General features: G+C 36.8%; 1 protein-coding gene across 5 annotated transcripts in view; it reads right to left on the bottom strand.

The window, feature by feature from the left end:
• MEF2C (myocyte enhancer factor 2C) overlaps positions 1 to 17,664 on the bottom strand; it is a 146,990-nt gene that overhangs the window by 93,745 nt on the left and 35,581 nt on the right. The window contains exon 1 of one of the 5 annotated variants that reach the window (XM_087430069.1): positions 1,599 to 1,862. The exons of the other annotated variants lie outside the window; for them this stretch is intronic. The gene's annotated coding sequence lies outside the window, so the exon portion shown is untranslated. Of the gene's footprint in view, positions 1 to 1,598; positions 1,863 to 17,664 lie in introns of those variants that run through there. 5 annotated transcript variants of the gene reach the window in all.

The raw sequence follows: 17,664 nt of genomic DNA, 5'->3' as shown, positions 1-17,664 counted from the left end.
CATAAGTCATTTAACAAGTCATTTGAATGAAGAAAACTAGGCTTTCAAGCTTAACACTTGCAATGTGTCTTTTGCAGAGTTTCTTAATATTTTTTAATGAAATTAGGTGACTATTTTCACCCTTCTGTTATGAAAAATTACCTAAATCAAAGAGTTAATGAACCTTTATGTACCTGTGTATGCTAAGTAGGGCAGCTAATTCATTTCTGAAGGAAAACAATCTCGTGTTTTGACAGCAGAGGTGATAACGTCCCTCGTTATGCAAATAGGATGGACTATTAGGAAAGTGCTCTTTGATATATGTAAATGTCAACTAATTTAAATCTAAATCCTTTAATCTTATCTTAAAAAAGTCGCTGCTATGAGAACACTGTAAAAATAATATGGGATATTTAATCTTACATAAGAAGCAGCTATCAGCAGTGAGCTCGCCTTTTCCTTTCGAAAGCCCTTAAGTGATATCCTGAATACAAGAATCAAAAAAGATAATCATTCATGGAAAAGAAAGAAATGGCACAAAAATTAGAGTATTGTTCCATTTATGACTATACTTTTATAATAAGCTATCAGTCCTCTAAATTTAAATATTTTAAAAAGACATATCTCTTTGGGGAGTAAAATATAAAATTACAGAAGCTTACTATTATATACTGGAAATCTTTAGGTGATGAATTAAAAATAAAGAAATGATCATCAATAATATAAGATAAACCCAGAGAACCCAGCAGATTAAAAGTATATATTCCACTTTGTTTTAAATTATATCTGAAAATATTTGAACGTAATGAAAGTGAATTGCTGTGAAATGTGGAAGTTAACAAGAAGCATTCCACAACGGCTTCTTCATTTGCAAGCAACAGCTTCAATTATTCTATTCTGTCTTATGTCAAAGAATGCAACTACTTGACACATTGCTCAGAATTTTCCTGTTTATTTTAGTTGGTGTCTGACAACTGACCTGATAAATTCCCACACATATTATGTAACGCTAAGCCAATGTCCTGGCTATTTAATAGATTATTTGGCTCCAATTCAAAGTTATTGGAACAGGAAAGCTGTTATACACTTGGGCTGATCATCAGCTGTCTTTTGATTTCTTATTTAATTTCTAAATTCTTTATCACCTTAAGTAAATTTTTTTTAAATTTAAGTTTTCCGTGATTGTCTAATTGCAGAAGCTATTACGATATAATTAGTTCCGGTGGATTAAGTGCTGCTTAAATACTAAGACCATCCATTCTCTTTTGCCCAACGCCTTTCTATTAAACTGCAGCTCAGTTCTGCCTCTGAGAATAAATACGTCCAGTAACATCATGACCACACGGTGCTCATCAAGAACTATTACTCCTGAGGTCATTTTAAATGTTGGGAGTAGTTCAAAAGTTTTAAAGAGTTATAGAAATACACATTTGACAAAGACACATGAAAAAATTAGCTATAATAAGATATATTAAAATCACATTAAAATATGAAAAACCCACAAAGCACAATTGCATCATGTATTCACTATTGCCAAACACTGTCCATCTATCTATTTTTAGAAACGGTCTTAAATATCACTCAACTGGGCAACTTTCCTGTGTTTCCTATAGTCTTACCTTAGAAGCAAGCAGCACGTTGGAACGGTATTTCCCATGAATGTGCAAGACCCCAAAGAGACAAACAGGCTTCCTCTATCACAGAAAAGCCAACCCAGGAATCCACAGCAAAAGCATCTGGGACAATTTCCTTTCTTTCATTCAGCTGAGGCCAGTGGCACTATCGGCTTACAGCACTGTGTCTGCCTAAGCGCTTATTCACTTTAAGGTGGAAGGTCAGGGTGAACCGATTAGAGTGTGGTGACAAGGCGGAGAAGACGAGAACTTCTACAGATCCGGATTTCAAAACACAAATAACCAAACATGTAGAGAAACATCCCAGGAGAAAAGTCTCAGAAAGACAGAGAGAGTTCCTGATGAACCAAACTCAGAAGAGTTCCTCCGTCTCACCACCCCTTATTTCACAACTGGGAAATGAGAGACACTTCTTAAAAAGAGCAGAGCAAGGATTTTTAAATTCTTAAACACGAATTTAAGAAGAATTTATATGTATATATCAAATATATATATAAAATAGTCGCTGAAAATGCCACTGATTACATTTTCCTTTTTGAAATATGCAGGGTAATGCAGAGAGAAGTAAGCTGAAATTTCAATAAAATTGAAATTTTTTTCGTTTTCCGTAAAAATGAATATTTCTTGAAGTGTTGCCTTTTGAACACTTTTAAAATGCAAAATTTGATATTAGTAAGTACACATGCAGAACAATACATGGCAATGATGTGACTGTTTTCATGAAGTAAAAATGTGTCATAAAAACGTGGCTTAGAACATTTGATTATGGGTCACCAGATTTCAAGGCTGTCGGTAAAAATTCAAAGAGTTAGGAAGGTCAACAGTAGCTCAGTAGTTGTTTTCTTAGCACAACTATTTCTCTAACCTGATTTTTATGCAAAAATTATATTGTAAGGTCGGTTTCAAGTATTAATTTGTAGGAGGCCTAGTGGGGCTGAAAAAGAGATTATATAACTTTAGTAATCTGTAAAATTGTTTTGCATATATAGGAAGAAAAGAATATAACAGCTCGACTACATCTAGTAGCCTTTCAAGTTATGCTGAGAACTTTCATTATGTACAATCAACCATAAGCTTAAAATAATTCCAGCAGCCTCGTTGCTACTTCTTTCCACATGAAAGCAGCATTCTTGGAAAATGACAGAGTTGCACAGAAACGATCAGGCATTAAAAAAAGAAAAAATGAAAGAAAGAAAAAGGAATGCTCTACCATAGTTACACTCTATAGAGTTACAGTCTTTTGCATTGTTTTTCCTTTTTGCCAACCTAAATATAAGAAAAATAAAATCAGGCTGCTTACTAAAAAGGGGAACTTCATTATGGCAGGCTTCTGTTCACTGTGAGTTTGGCACAAGCAGACAGATGAAGGCAAAGTGGTTTGAGACCCAAGTAGAGAAGAAAGTGTTGTGGGCAGATGCTAAAGATCCTTCTCCCACCCGGGCTGTCTCATCTACAAACAAGTTCCCTTGAGTGACACACACCCCCCCTCCCGTCCCCCTCTTCCCTCCCTCACTCTTGCTCTCTTCCTCCCTCTCTCCCTCCTACAAATCCCTCCCAGTAACACAGAAGAATCTTGACAGAATGGCAGGAAACACGCACAGACTGGTCAGGGAAGGATATGACATCAGCAACCACGAACAATAAAAGGTGTAAAGGTGCTTCCTTCCCTAAACTGTTCCAGAAGTGCAAAATGGGAACCAAAACTCTTCACTTCCTTCTCTGAGCAGAACTGTCTGAGTGTGCTGTGCTGTACGCCCCACACGGAGAGGCCTTTGAGAGGTTCAGATAAGGGACAATGAGAGAAATCCAGACGTGGGGACAAAATTTTTCATTTCTATTTTTAAGACATCTGAGAAAAATCCATTTCAGCTCTAGTTTAGTGTTTCGCATGATTGTTTTAAGAAATAAAAATAAGTAAACAAGTTCACTTTGGTGAAGTAGGAGATAGAGAGTGATTACCACTTACCATGCCTCACAAAAATCCTCTCATACAGTTAATGTAGCCATCTAATCTTCATTTACCCTTCAAGGCAAATGAATTCTACACAGGCAATGAGCCAAATGGATAAATTATATATGTGGTAAAAAATAGAATCACAAAAGTGTCCAAAAAAATCAATGTTTGTTGATAAATATGCTGATGATTTTTTTGTCCCCATAGTTAAAAAAAAAAGATATACTGAGTGGGAGGAATAGATTCCTATATTATTAAAGCTCTCAAAGTTCTTTAAAAAAATTCAGACTAAGAACCAAAGTAACTAACATAAACTTTCAGTATATAGTGAAACTATTTATTTTAATCTCATCATTCTTAGGTTCATTCTAACATGGAAATGGCAGTCTACCATAAGGTTTCTGTAGGAAGAAAACCACATATCAAGTGGATCTGAGTCATCTTCAGATTTCAATCATCTTCCCACAACACTTTGATTTAGAAATTAAACATAACCTTCAGTTATGTGTTTTGATCTCAGAGTGAGACTGCCATGCCACATTAAAAGATGTGGGAAGAAGTTAATTCTCTTCTGCTAAACTGATCTTTGCAAAGCATGCCTTTTGCTACAATCAGCACAATGCAGCCGCTTAAATAAAAACAGCTTATGAATAATGATAAAACATTAAAATATGTGATGTCACTTTGCAAAGAAAGAATTCTGGTTTTCGTTTACTCATATTAGCAAATAACTTTTTCATTGACTCACATTTTCACTAACACCAGCATCTTCACATAATGTTCTGTAAAAGCTCAAGATTGAAAACCAAGCATACTATATCACATAAGAAATTATACTGTTAAATAAATACAAGCTGGACACTTAGTAAGGGACAAAAACCATCAAAATCCCAGTTGCTGCAAGCCTGGCATTACTAATGCAAACAATTAAATGATTTATTATTATTTTAAGTGGAAAACTTTGCTCATTATGGTGCATCTAGATACATTTAACTTTCTACTTTATGATATGTTTGAAAGATGTATGAGGCATGTAATTATATTTTGGTTAAAAGGAACAAGTAGAACTTTTATTTTTTTCCCTTAAAGGTATTCCAAACTTGAAAAGATATAATAATAATTATTCTTCTTATTGTTACTTGACTACACGATGTCTTATGAGTTGGAGGATATTTCCTTGGTCCTGAAAGTCACTCCATTTCTCTCTAAGCTTATCATGTATTATACAGAATGTTATATTACCCTAGCTATGAATGCAAGCTGAGTTCATTTTAAAGACACATAGCCAAGACTCGTCTTCTCTTTAAGGGTAACAAAAGAACAGCCATTCTTTCCCACTGGATAAATACCATCATGCCCAACACAAAGTTATTTTCTCAATTTATTCCAATTTAGTGTCAATATGATGAATTTTGAGTCACCTTCAAGTCTTAGTAACATAACATCACTCATACAAATACTAAACAATACTGACTGTCTTTCGGTTCCTCACACCTGCCATGCTCCTTCCTACTACAGGGGCTTTGCGTATGCAATTCCCTCTGCCCGGAATGCTCCTCCTTCCCTCTGTGCCTCCTTAAGTTCTTCCCTTCATTCTGTCTCAGCTCCAGCTTCACCTCCTCAGGAAGCACTCCATGCTCTCCTGATCACATCCAATTCCCCTACAAAGCTTACAGCACCATGTCCTCCTCACAGCACTTGTCACAACTGAAATGGCACGTGTGCCTGTCTTCCTCAACATCCGTGCACCAAGTCTGTTTTGTCTCACTTTTGTACACCCAGTGTCTACCCCAGTGCCAGGCATCCAGTAGGAGCTAATAACTATTAGTTGATGAATGAATTAATTTATTAAGATTCTTATCTCTCAGGTGAGTATTTTCTTCAGTTGCTGTTTTTAATGACAACTACTAAGAACATTTTCATATTTTTGTTTATACAGATGCAGACTGATAACTTCACTTAATCCTTAGTCATATTTATTAGCATCTCATACATGGAATAAGAATAATTTACATTGAGAAGTGCAAGCTGAATGAATTCTGGAGTCAGGAAGCTCAGGGTCTCACCTCTAGTTTGGTACGTAGAAGCTGAGAGACTACAGACTGATGATTTAATCCCTTGCCCTACAAAAAGTTGAGAACATACTTCTTATCTGCAGGACGGTTATGATCATTAAATGTGGAACTCTACGTGAAGTGCTGGGTCTATCGTAGTCTTGGGAACATGGCCTACTACTTGTTAGATTGCTTCAGTGTTGAGGCATAAATTGAAAGTCACATCCTACAGTAGGGCTATCAAGTGAATCGTACTCCTTACGTAGACCAGGAAGATCTCACTTTGCACTTTGCAAAGCTAAAGATGAGCAACTTCTAACAGGTAATGCTTCATTTATCCCTTAACAATAATCATTCTATGAAGAAAAAATTTACCGTGTTATAAAAATTAAGAAGTTTTTCTTAAGTATCAGTCATGGAAGCGCTTCGGGCTGCAAAGTAGAAATAACTAGGGAAATACATCAATTTTCCCAATGACCACGGCTGCTGAAAACTCTACATTAATGTTTCTAGTCCTACTTTAATACCTTTCCCCAAGGACAAAAGGAGATGAAATCTATGTCAGAAATATAATAAGGCTAAAAAGGAACTCGTTTTGAAAACCCCTGCAATTAATTTAATAAGTGGGCTTAACCTGCCATTATCACTGACATAAATCATTTTATTTACACAGTTCTAGAATTGAGGAGACACATACCTTTAAACAACTGCACTGTGTTATAAACAATTTAATAACACGAGGGACGCACAGCTTCCCTGGCACGGTTGTCCCTGGTATATTCTGTCTTGGACATTTTTTTCACACTGCAGCTTAAACAGCATTCTCCATTCCCCATATGCCAAAATAAACTCCAAATGGCTGAAATATGTCAAGAGCCTCGTGCTATTCAACCACATCACAGTTTTTAGTCTTTCTGCATCATATTAAGTAATTAATTCAGGGTTCTATCATGTCTTCCTTTTCCTAATTTTTCACAACAGCGCAGCCACCACGTTTTCTTCCAAAGGTCACTTAGTGATGTGGCAGGACTTAGCACAAAGGTAAATCCTGCCCTGTCCTCACAAAGCAAGAGCTACTATTTAGCATCACAGAGTGCGTTCTGTTCCCCAGCTGTACCCTCTCAGTAAGCACATGCAGCTGGATTTTTGTTGCTGTTATTGAACAAAGCAAGTTAAGCACTATACAACACCAACATCAGGGAAACAAAATTGTCAGCCTTCAAAGCAAGCCAGGCTTGAAGCGGGAGATGGTGCTATTATACATTTTCATCTCATTAGGACAAAAATCTGAATTCCCAGGCATCTCATGAGCCTGTCAGAAAAAAACCTATGTTCATTATTTTCTTAATCTTTAATATATCGTATTTCATTACTAAAATGGAAATTTCTACAATTTTTTTCTCAAAAGCCGTATGTATTGGATACAGTTTTCAGCCTTACTGATATGCCTGTGTGTGTGTGTGCGCGCGCGTGCACGTTCAGAGAGAACATTTTCCTGCAAAACTGCAGCCAATGGAAAAAACACATTTTAGTCTTTCATTAAGTGTAGATAAAACAATAAAAGTACATTTTAAGACAACTAAGTAGTCCTGAGTATTATCATCAGTAAATAATCACAATATTGTTAAGACTGTGATAGGAATGGTTAAGAGCTCATTCTAAGTAAAAGCTTTATTTTATTCTGTATTCAAATATGATGGTAAATGATTGAAAATTATGCCCTTGAAAATAATTTGCCTCTGTTATTTACTTTCCCAATTTATTTAATATTTAAAGATGACCTTGAAATGGGAAGAAATACTATCGTCCTCCTGCCAGTGTTTTTGCTGTACATTAAGGAGAATATGCTTGATAAATCATCTGCTATTTACACTGAATGTCATTGATTTTTGTCTCTAATTAAACTTTAGAAATTTAGAAGTTTTACATAAAAACCTTCCATGATATTATCTCTCAAAATATAGATATTTGATATTGCTATTATATGTCGCTCACCATGGAGCCCAGTGATTCATCACTTTTGCTATTTCTCTTCATCTCTTTTACAGCATCCTAATCAACCTAATTAAGGCTTTGTTCATCTGAAACCTCTGATGACAATTTGTTTAACTCTATCCCACTGTGGTCTTCTTACAAGGAGAATTAAATCTGATCTTCTGACAGCAATCATTAAATGATCCCAACTGGCCCCAATTAAGCCACATGGCTCACGGGTTTCCATATAGTCAAGTGCCAAGTTCTCTGTTTCATTTACACATCATTCTTTACCTTGGTTTATTTTCTTAAAGCCAATTAAGTATGCGTCTTATCAAGTGGAACTAAATTTGCTTGTGTACACTCGCTGAAGACACAGCACATCAACTGATTTTGCAGTCACCTGAAGTATCACGCAGGACTCCTGAAGCCATTCTCTCTAGCGGTAGTGTCATTGATGAAAAAAAACTTTATATTTATTTACTCGTGCTGAAATTGACCCCCATGTAACTTCCCAAAATAAAAGACATGTTTAAACAGTCCTGGCTAACATAAATCAATAATAACTTTTCATTTGGCTTATTTATAATGATCATTTAATAGAAAAGTATCTGCATTTAGTTGAGTTTAATATTCCTTTTTTTTAAACATTTGAAATTATCTCTTTGAGACCCTCTAAAAGAGCAGTACCAAAGTAAGACTTCTGAAGTTAACCTTTCTTACCCTTAATTTCTGCTCTAATTTCTTCACATAAACGCTCAATTCTAAGTTCTGTAATGATGTTCCCGGGCCTTCCCACCAGCACAGGTAGCCTCAGGATTTAAGCTCATTGATTGTGTGCTACTCTAGGGAAATGGCTGATTAAAAACAGCCTCGTGAGGAGGCATAGCTCCTCTTCACAGCTGGCTCATCTTATTCTAAACTCTAATACCCGTATGGAAATTTGACCCCCTCACTTTGCTTTGGAGAACTGCAGTTACAGACTCCTTTACCTTAGATGTCAAGGCAGGAACAGGTTAAATTAATCCCAATGTGACTGGTATTTGACACAGTTTCTGAAGGCCTTAATCAATTACCCTGATTTCTTTCCTGTGAATATAAACAAATGCACTGTATTTTTATATCTACTCTAATTATAGCGATCACTGATCATCTGTTGGTATTTGATGCAGGCTATCTGTCACAGTTCTCAGAGCAGATGGATTAGAACATATCTGCTCATCCTACTCATACATTAAAAACTGACATGAGGATAGAGAACTGGAATGGGTGCTATGCATCTTATAGGACATTAACCTTGATGGAACGTGTAATTTTTTTTATTACTTGACCAACAGATGTAACTGCAAAGAAAAAAGAAAATACAACGGAATCTTCAACATTCTGATGTTTCGCAACTCCTAGAAAAAACAGTATGTGTATTTTCTTTATGATAGCTAAATAGAGACTTGATCATCTACTCAATAAATAAATGCTCTTCGCCCCAAAAGGGGAAATGCAAAATATTTATTACAACATGCTGATGATTTAGAAAATACTTACCAACCGCACAACTGACTGACTTTTAGAAAATGTATAATAAATGTAGTAAAATGTTCATAAAGCAAGTCAAACGCTGGGGTGTTGTATTATGAAATATTTCTCACTGTATTATAGTAATCTCCAATAAGATTTGACGTTAATTTTAGAGCATGCTTCTGCTAAAAAGGGCAAACCCTGCAACAGATTTAGTACAAAGAAGCTGAAAATATCCTGTGGAAAAAAAAAAAAATCTGTAGCGAAATCAGCCGGCCCAAATCCTGCCATTACTCAGCACTGCAGTGACGTGCGGATGTTTGTAGTGGTTTGAGGAGCCAGCAGGGGTGGAAACTCTACGTACTCGACTCCAACATGATTGCAATTGAACCTCATCAAAGTAAGAGCTCATAATTTGTCACAGAAAACAGCCAATTAACATATGTTAGAAAAAGGCTTCATAAAGATAATATATGATTAGATACCCAGTGCAGCTGTTGAAAATCAAAACTATGCGTTTAAAAAAGAAATCTCAGCCTGAGCTTCCGTATGGTTAAACTGATAATGGCTACTATGATTTTTTTTTTTTAAAGTAGAAAAATATAATTACAGTGCTTCTCATAAGTTTGGGGTTATGGCAAGGGAGGAGTGGGTACTGTGGCGCTATTTACTATGCCTTACTTAGTTCTATAAATAGTTGAAGCCCTTGCCAAAACTCTGTAGTTACTTTGTTATAGTGCTATTTTAAAACACAGACCTTCATTGTGAGCTAAATGGCCTTCAGGATGCACTTTGTAGTTAATAGCATTCCTCTCAAAACTATATCCTCCCTGTATCTGTGCAAAACTCCAGAACAAGAGGACTCAACGTAACTACCCCGCTCGCTCGCTGTATGACACGCCGGGGCTGTGTAACATGCAGTGTAATACCTCAGAACTTTTGTCAGGGTCGGTGGTCAGAAAGGGCGACAGTTACAAATGAGTGATATAAATTTGATCCTTTATTCCATCATTTTCTTTTTATTTTCTATTGTGCGAACACAGTTTATCAGTTTTGAATGAGATGAAGGTGCATGGATACAGTGCAGATCTCCAGCAGGATGCAGTGCAGCCTACCTGCCACAGCTTTGCAGCAGATGAACTACACGTAACTATACGTATTTGGTGTATTCTCATCACGGAGTTTAAACTAAACTTTACCTTGGCTCACGTGGGCAATTGAATCCTGGCTAAACTGATGTCATCGGAGACCATGAGCCAAAATCTTGATGCTTGATATTACAGCTATCAGTGAAAAAGTTCGATCATTAGTCACAGAGACATAAATGTGTCAAGCGTGATGCTGGGTGCCAGAGACATCACTGTGAACAAAACAAAGAAGGTCCTGGTCTTGACAAAACCTATGTTTTCAAGGGAGAAACAGGCAATAAACAAGCGGACTAATATGATGATTTTAGAGAGAGAAGTGCTATAAAGAAAATATCACAGTAGAAGAGGCTAGGAGGTAACGGGACCTGGAAAGGGCAGAGGTGGACAATGCTGTCAGGGAAGGGTTATTTGAGAAGACGGCATCTGAGGAGAGTCTAAACCACAGATTGAGCTGGGCAGTATCTGGAGGATGAATTCTCCAGCACTCCGCCTGTCCCTGGTGGTACAGACCTGGCCAACTCATAGTTTCCTAAACCTCAGTTTCCTCATCTATAGAATGGGAATAATAACACATATATTCCATGATGAGGTTGTGAGGCTTAAATAAAAAGAACCACATCCATCTGCAAAAATTCAGTTTGATGCAATTCAATTTCATAAATTCACTGTGTAAACCTGTTTTCTTCACTTCAATATTACATAATTTTATAAAAATTATAAATACTTTGAAGCACTGAGAATATAGTATAATGCAAAGGTTTCTAAATTGACTTTATAATTTTTATTTATTTATTTTTTGCTTTTCCCCCAAAGCCCCAGTAGATAGTTGTGTGTCATAGCTGCACATCCTTCTAGTTGCTGCATGTGGGACGCAGCCTCAGCATGGCCGGAGAAGTGGTGCGTCGGTGCGCGCCCAGGATCCGAACCCGGGCCGCCAGCAGCGGAGCGCGCCCACTTAACCGCTAAGCCACGGGGCCGGCCCTAAATTGACTTTAATTGAGCCCACAGGTCTATCTTCCCTTGAAATGTGGATATTTCATTAAAGCAATGCCCACTTGTTGAAATAGTTCTTGGGGATATAAGTTCATTTTGCAATGCTAAATTTGGAGAGCACCATGAACAATCTGACAAATACAATACGAAATTTCTGCAAATGTAAAATATAGAATTATATTCTGAAAATCATGCTTTTTATCTTTTAGAAATAAACAATCTTACATTGCTAGTGTAACTGAGTCATTGGGTTAGGTTGATTTATTTCCTCTCTCATAGGGCCCAACTCCCAAGCAATCAGCACAGTTTTGATTAAGATCTCAGCGATATTTGAAAATCCCAATGTCTCACTTTATGGGAAATATTCACATATCTTTGGACATACCCATCTAATGAGAGTAGGCTATGTAGCCTCAAGCCAAACAGATTAATTTCCAACTTAGAATGAATAGACAAGTTGAATCATCCAGCATTTTTTAAATTAAAGCATTTTTAAGAGGAAAAATACAAAATTTAAGGATTATGAATTTTAATAAAAAGGAAAATTAGAGTAAAGGACAAGAGACACTTTAATTTTAAAAGTTGTAAAATAGAAATGTCCAATGAAAAACTACAGTATTTTAAGTAAGGAGAGAGGTCAAAATTTCCTATGCAACAAAACTTTATTTAAGGAATAATGTGTAAACATTTTCAATTCTTCCTCCTCAGCCATTTTTTGGGGGAGCGATATAAATTTGATCCTTTATTCTATCATTTTCTTTTTATTTCCTATTTGGTGAACATAATTTATCAGTTTTAAAATAGGGTAAGTTGTATAATTTACCACGAGGCCTAAATTAACGCTAATCTATTTTCATTTATAATTGATCAAATGCCCTGAAAAAGAATCATAAATTTGAAAAGATTTTTTTTAAAATCAAACTTGTTGTCTTTCCTTTCCTTAGTGAATCACAGTATAGATATTTATTCTAATAGAAACCAGCATGGTGTTTGATTTTATTCTCAATGCTGACAATATTCCATACTGCACTCACCTCCCTCCCTATCTTGTAAAAGACCTCTGGAGGACACTTACTTCCCCTCCAAGACCCAGTCATGATTGCACACAAAGCAGGCATGTAAATACGAGTTTCTTCTCTTGATTTGTAGACTCCCCACTCCATTTTTTCATTTCGTCACCTTTCTTTATCTCTTTTTCCACATGTTTAGAACCGAGGGGATATGGAAAGTGAAACCGTCAAAGAGCTAGGAATAGAGGTGTTCTCAGACAAGCAGAACGTCTCCCCCACAGGATCCAGGCAGGGTGGAAGCGCCTGGGCCGGGGGGTCAGCTGAGTCGGTTCTGGGAGGCTCCTTATCTCAGCATGTCTACACATTCTGTCTCAGGCTGTTTTCAAGGATAGCCCAAGTCATCCTTGGCAGATAACGCTGCATGGAAACTATTACTGTACTTCCCCTGTAAAAAAGACCATGCTACTATCGATCAGAAGTTATTGAAATGGACAGCCTTTTATCCTGATTGTCTAAATCTAGGATCTAAAAGAAAGCACCCATCAGTGGAAGCAAGCTCACGACTCTCCTCAGAAATCCCTGAGTGGATACCAAAGATCGCTGGTTCCTAAGGATGCTAACAAGCTATTCCTCCAAAAAAAAAAAAAAAAAAGAAAAGAAAAGAAAAGAAAAAACCTCAGGAAATCAAAAAAAATTAGGAAAACAGATTTCCTTGCTGCAGGACTTTTCATAGTCTTCAATATGCTGGATGCCAGAATCTGGAGTATTTCCAAACTTATCTGGAATATCCTTTGAGAACTGCTAGCTTTAAGGAAACGAACAAGCTTCTTCTCTCTGACTATGAATACACTGCATTCCTGAGATGCTCCAAACCAACCCTTACCTCAGTGCCTGGCTCAAGGAAAACATAATAGTATTGTTCAATAATTGATAAAACAACAGAAAACTGTTCTTTTAGCTTCACAAAGAAATACAAACATGATATCAGGGGCAGAAAATTGCTGTTCTTTTAAAGTAAAAATATTAACAAGATATTTAGCAATTAGTGCAATTTGTTTCCAAAGCCCAAAGTACCAAGAAGAGGCAGAGGGCAGTGGGAAGAAAGTTCTAATTGGAATCAGGCTCTTAGGTGGGGTGTGCTACCCACGAGCTGCAGGACTTTGGGCCAGTCAACTCTTTTGAGCGTCATTTTCCTCAGACATAGAAAGGGAGCTGGGTTCAATTTCTAAAGATCTCTTTTAAGTTTCTAAATGGTATAAATTCAATAAAGGTGTAAGACAAAAGGAGGTTGGAATGCTTCTCCAAAGGACACAGCCCTAGAGAAACACTAAGCTGACAAAGGTGTTTAATTGCCTGGATAAATATAACTGTTTTTTCCATATTTTTTGCATTGAAAAGTTGGTTCACCTCAGCCTCAAGCAACATAAGCAGTTATGACCGAGGTTACGTTATGCACTTTGGACCACAAACCATATTTAGAAATTTAATAAATAATAGCCACAAGTTATAAATTACTTACTCTGGCACTAAAAGCTTTACATGTATTAACCCTAATACTCACAACAGCCTATGAGGAAGGCACTATTATCATTTCCATTTTACAGAAAAGAAGGCTGGAGGACAGAGAGGTTAAGTTACTTGCCCAGGGTCACATAGCTAGTGTTAGAGCTATATCTGAACCCCTAGAAGTCCAGTCCCAGACTCAGTACTTGAACCACATACTCTGCTACTTCTCCAAGCTGCAAGGTAATATTCCAAAGAGTACTTTAAAGTTAAAGTTCTATGCAGAAAATGTGATGTTCAGAGGGATTTAGTGGAATCTAAGAAGTACTTTTAAAATCAGTGTTCTTTAATTCATCTAACATTCTCTTATTCTTGATGGCAAAAAAGTGTTTACTTCACTGCGCCGGGAGGGGAATAGAATGAAACTTGAGTTAGATATTTGTCATTAGAAGATCAGAATTCACTGGTTGATCAGCACCAGTGGTCCCCCTCCGCCTTCTACAAATGAATGTGGTTGCTCACAAGGAAAATCACGTTAATGTATATGAATCAGCATATAGTCATCACGACTCCTGGAAGAAACCATCAGAACAGGTGTCTTCCTGAGGATGGGTCAGGAGAGTCAACTTCATTTAGGATGAGGATGAGAGTTACACAGAGTATTACAGATGTCTCGTCTCCAGTTGAGACAGCCATCTTGCTCTCCTTCAAAGTACCTTGGGTAGGTTTCTATAGCGGACCTGATCAACTCCAGTATTACCCCAGTCATTATCTCCCTCCAACCCCCCGCATCTGCTCCTCCTCTTGTTCTTCCTTCTCTTTATGCTCTTTCTCTTCATCTCCTTCATCTCCTCAAATTATGATCTACTACAGTATTCTTCTATCTGCAGTGGAGTTCCCACTTTAGAATTTTACACATTTACCTACCACTTTAGAATTGTGTTTGAGATCTCTGGGTATAACTGTGCAATTCAAGCTCTTTAAATATATTATTTTAGACACAATTTTATGGCAACAGCTTTATAAGACACACACCTAAAATATGCTAATTAACTGCATAAAGGCAATGGACATAATTGGCAATATTTTTACAATTGTTGAAGAAAATCACACACTTCGGTGTATTATAGAAGTTCACATCAGTTTTCTCCCAATGTTTCATGTAGCCTTGCTCTATCAGAGCCTACAGAGTGTGAGGAAGTAACAGTGTGTATACTTTCAGCACGTATCAGACTTTTCTCCTACTTTCATAGGCAGAACACTGCCGACAGATACAGGTACATATATATTCATTTATGTATTTACATATGTTATTGTACCAGTTGATGAGCACAGTGGCTGAGTCATTCAAAGACTCCATAATCAACAATGACACATTATATCCAAGCCTGAATTCAATTTAAGATGCTGGGCAGTTGACTGTGCAAAGTGAAAGCTCAAAATGGCTGCTTCCATAGCCCATGGACTTTAAGAGGGCTTTCGGTAAACAGGAAATCGCTGAGATTTCTAATTCTGTAAGAAAGGATCTGTTGGCAAATACTGCCTTTCACAGTGAAGAAACTTCCTGAATAATTTTTATATCAGTGTTACTCATGCCTGTCAGTGGGTCTGGTAATGAAAGTGTTGTGAGAAGTGTAGGGGGTGACATTATCTTTAGATGCTAGAAAACTGGTCATTACCATCAAGTTACTAGTTAACATACCAAATCATTATTTGGCCACATTCCTGAGGATTCTAAAATTCAAAATTAAATAAAAATGTTCATCTTTTCTATTTTATGAACTGGAAAATAATGAATACAGCACAATCTCTATTCAATTACTTTGAAAAAATTAGTTAAGATGAATATTTAATAAGTGTTTCTCTAAACTTATTATGGAGAATTTCAGGATGGGCTTGGCAATTTCACTTGCCTTAAACTGGATCTTTATGAAATCCATTTAGTAAAATTACGCCATGTTAGAAAAGAACCAAAAAAACTCTCTTTTTTTTTTGGTTGAAATATGTACCTATATTTCCATTCAGCCAAAGCAAGAGTAGAAATGCCGGATATTAACATTGGCAGGGCCATGCTAGGTCATATCATTTTTCCCTCCTTCAGATAATACCATACCCAAATTATTTCACCAAGATTCCACCTCTCTATTTTTAAGGCCTTCCGGAAAAGGAGCAACATAACCTTCCTCAGTAACCTATTTTGATATTTCACAACTCTCACTCTCAGGAAATTCTTACTTATAGCTAATCCCTCACAGAATACTTTATGTCCAGTCCTCTTGTTCCAACCTCTGCACAGAGAACAACATTTGGTGATCATGTCCTCACTTAATACACTTGAAGGCTGGGTATTGCATTATTTTTTTTATCCTTTCGTTGCTTTACTTTCTATTTTTTTCCCCCATCTTTGCGGCTTTTCATTTCAAGTTATATCTACTTTTAGCTCTGGAGTCCAAAAATGTAGATAGTATTCAAAAAGGCTCTTGTATACTCAGCAAACACATATTTTTAATTATCCACACACTGCATAAATTTTAAAGTACGTTTACCTTTTCATTTATTCCAATTTTGCATTTTTTTTCCTCGTGCCAGATTTGTTTCTAGCCAACTCTTCTACAGCTTGTATTTAAAGAGTTTATTTGTTTCTCCTTGGCCTCATGACTTCTAACCACTTCTCCAGTTTACCAAGGTCACGCTGAGTTCTGATCCTATCTTTCAAGGGCCAGACTTCAGACACACTCTTTACACAGGATTTGTTAGCATTTTTAAATTTAATGAATAAATTACTTATTTCACTATTCCTTTAGCTACCATTCAAAATCTGTGTGGTTTAGAGGATATTTTCCCCAATTTACAGATGAGGATGTCATAGAGAACAAAATCAAAAGCCTTAGAAAATTGAGATTATATCTATCCCTTCTCCTTGACACTCTACAGTGAAGGTTAAAATATTCTCCTTGGACCAGTTTTTTATGATGCTTTGTTGGTTCATACTCACACCCAGGGTGTTACGGGATGTATAACGTGTATAACAAATGAGTGGGATTTTTCCTTGCATATTTTTAAGTCTGCAAATAAGAGAGGTACTAACCGTGGTTCCTTGGTCATCCTTCATTTTCTTGTAAAAATGTTACCACTGATAGTTACCTTCTAGTCTTTATTCAAGCACTCTTAAGGACAGTAGCTTGTGGCCCTGCAATGGCATTATGTTACAGAGTTCCTGCTACTAAAATTATCTTAGGCTTTAGACTCGCCCAGAAGGTCCATGGAATTTGTTTGTTCCTTAGTATCACTTGATTCCACAGGTCACACATACATACATTACATTTCATGTATACGGCCACAAGATGAGTTCATTTCATTGCTTAATAAAGGTAAAAAATAAAGCAAAAGGCTGGCCCTCTGGCTTAGCGGTTAAGTGCACAGGCTCTGCTACTGGCGGCCTGGGTTCGGATCCTGGGCGCGCACCAACGCACCGCTTTTCTGGCCATGGTGAGGCCACGTCCCACATACAGCAATTAGAAGGATGTGCAACTATGACATACAACTATCTACTGGTGCTTTGGGGGGAAAAAAAAAAAGGAGGAGGACTGGCAATAGATGTTAGCTCAGAGCCGGTCTTCCTCAGCAAAAAGAGGAGGATTAGCATGGATGTTAACTCAGGGCTGATCTTCCCCACAAAAAAAAAAAAAAAAGGCAAAGAAGTATTTCATTCATTCCTTCACTCAACAAAGGTTTTTTTTGTTTCTGAGTCACTACTATGTTCTAGGAACTATTCTAAGGGATATATCAAGGAATAAAACAAACAAAAATTCATGCCCTCATGGAACTTACAATATTCCTGGTATTATCTATATTTACTTTCTCTTCTACATGAAAAATGGGCTACACTTTATTTTATCC

This window comes from Ceratotherium simum, chromosome 4 (genome assembly GCF_057802395.1).
Source record: "Ceratotherium simum simum isolate JZ-2026a chromosome 4, ASM5780239v1, whole genome shotgun sequence".
NCBI lineage: Eukaryota > Metazoa > Chordata > Mammalia > Perissodactyla > Rhinocerotidae > Ceratotherium > Ceratotherium simum.
This window is presented reverse-complemented; position numbering and strand designations above follow the sequence as displayed.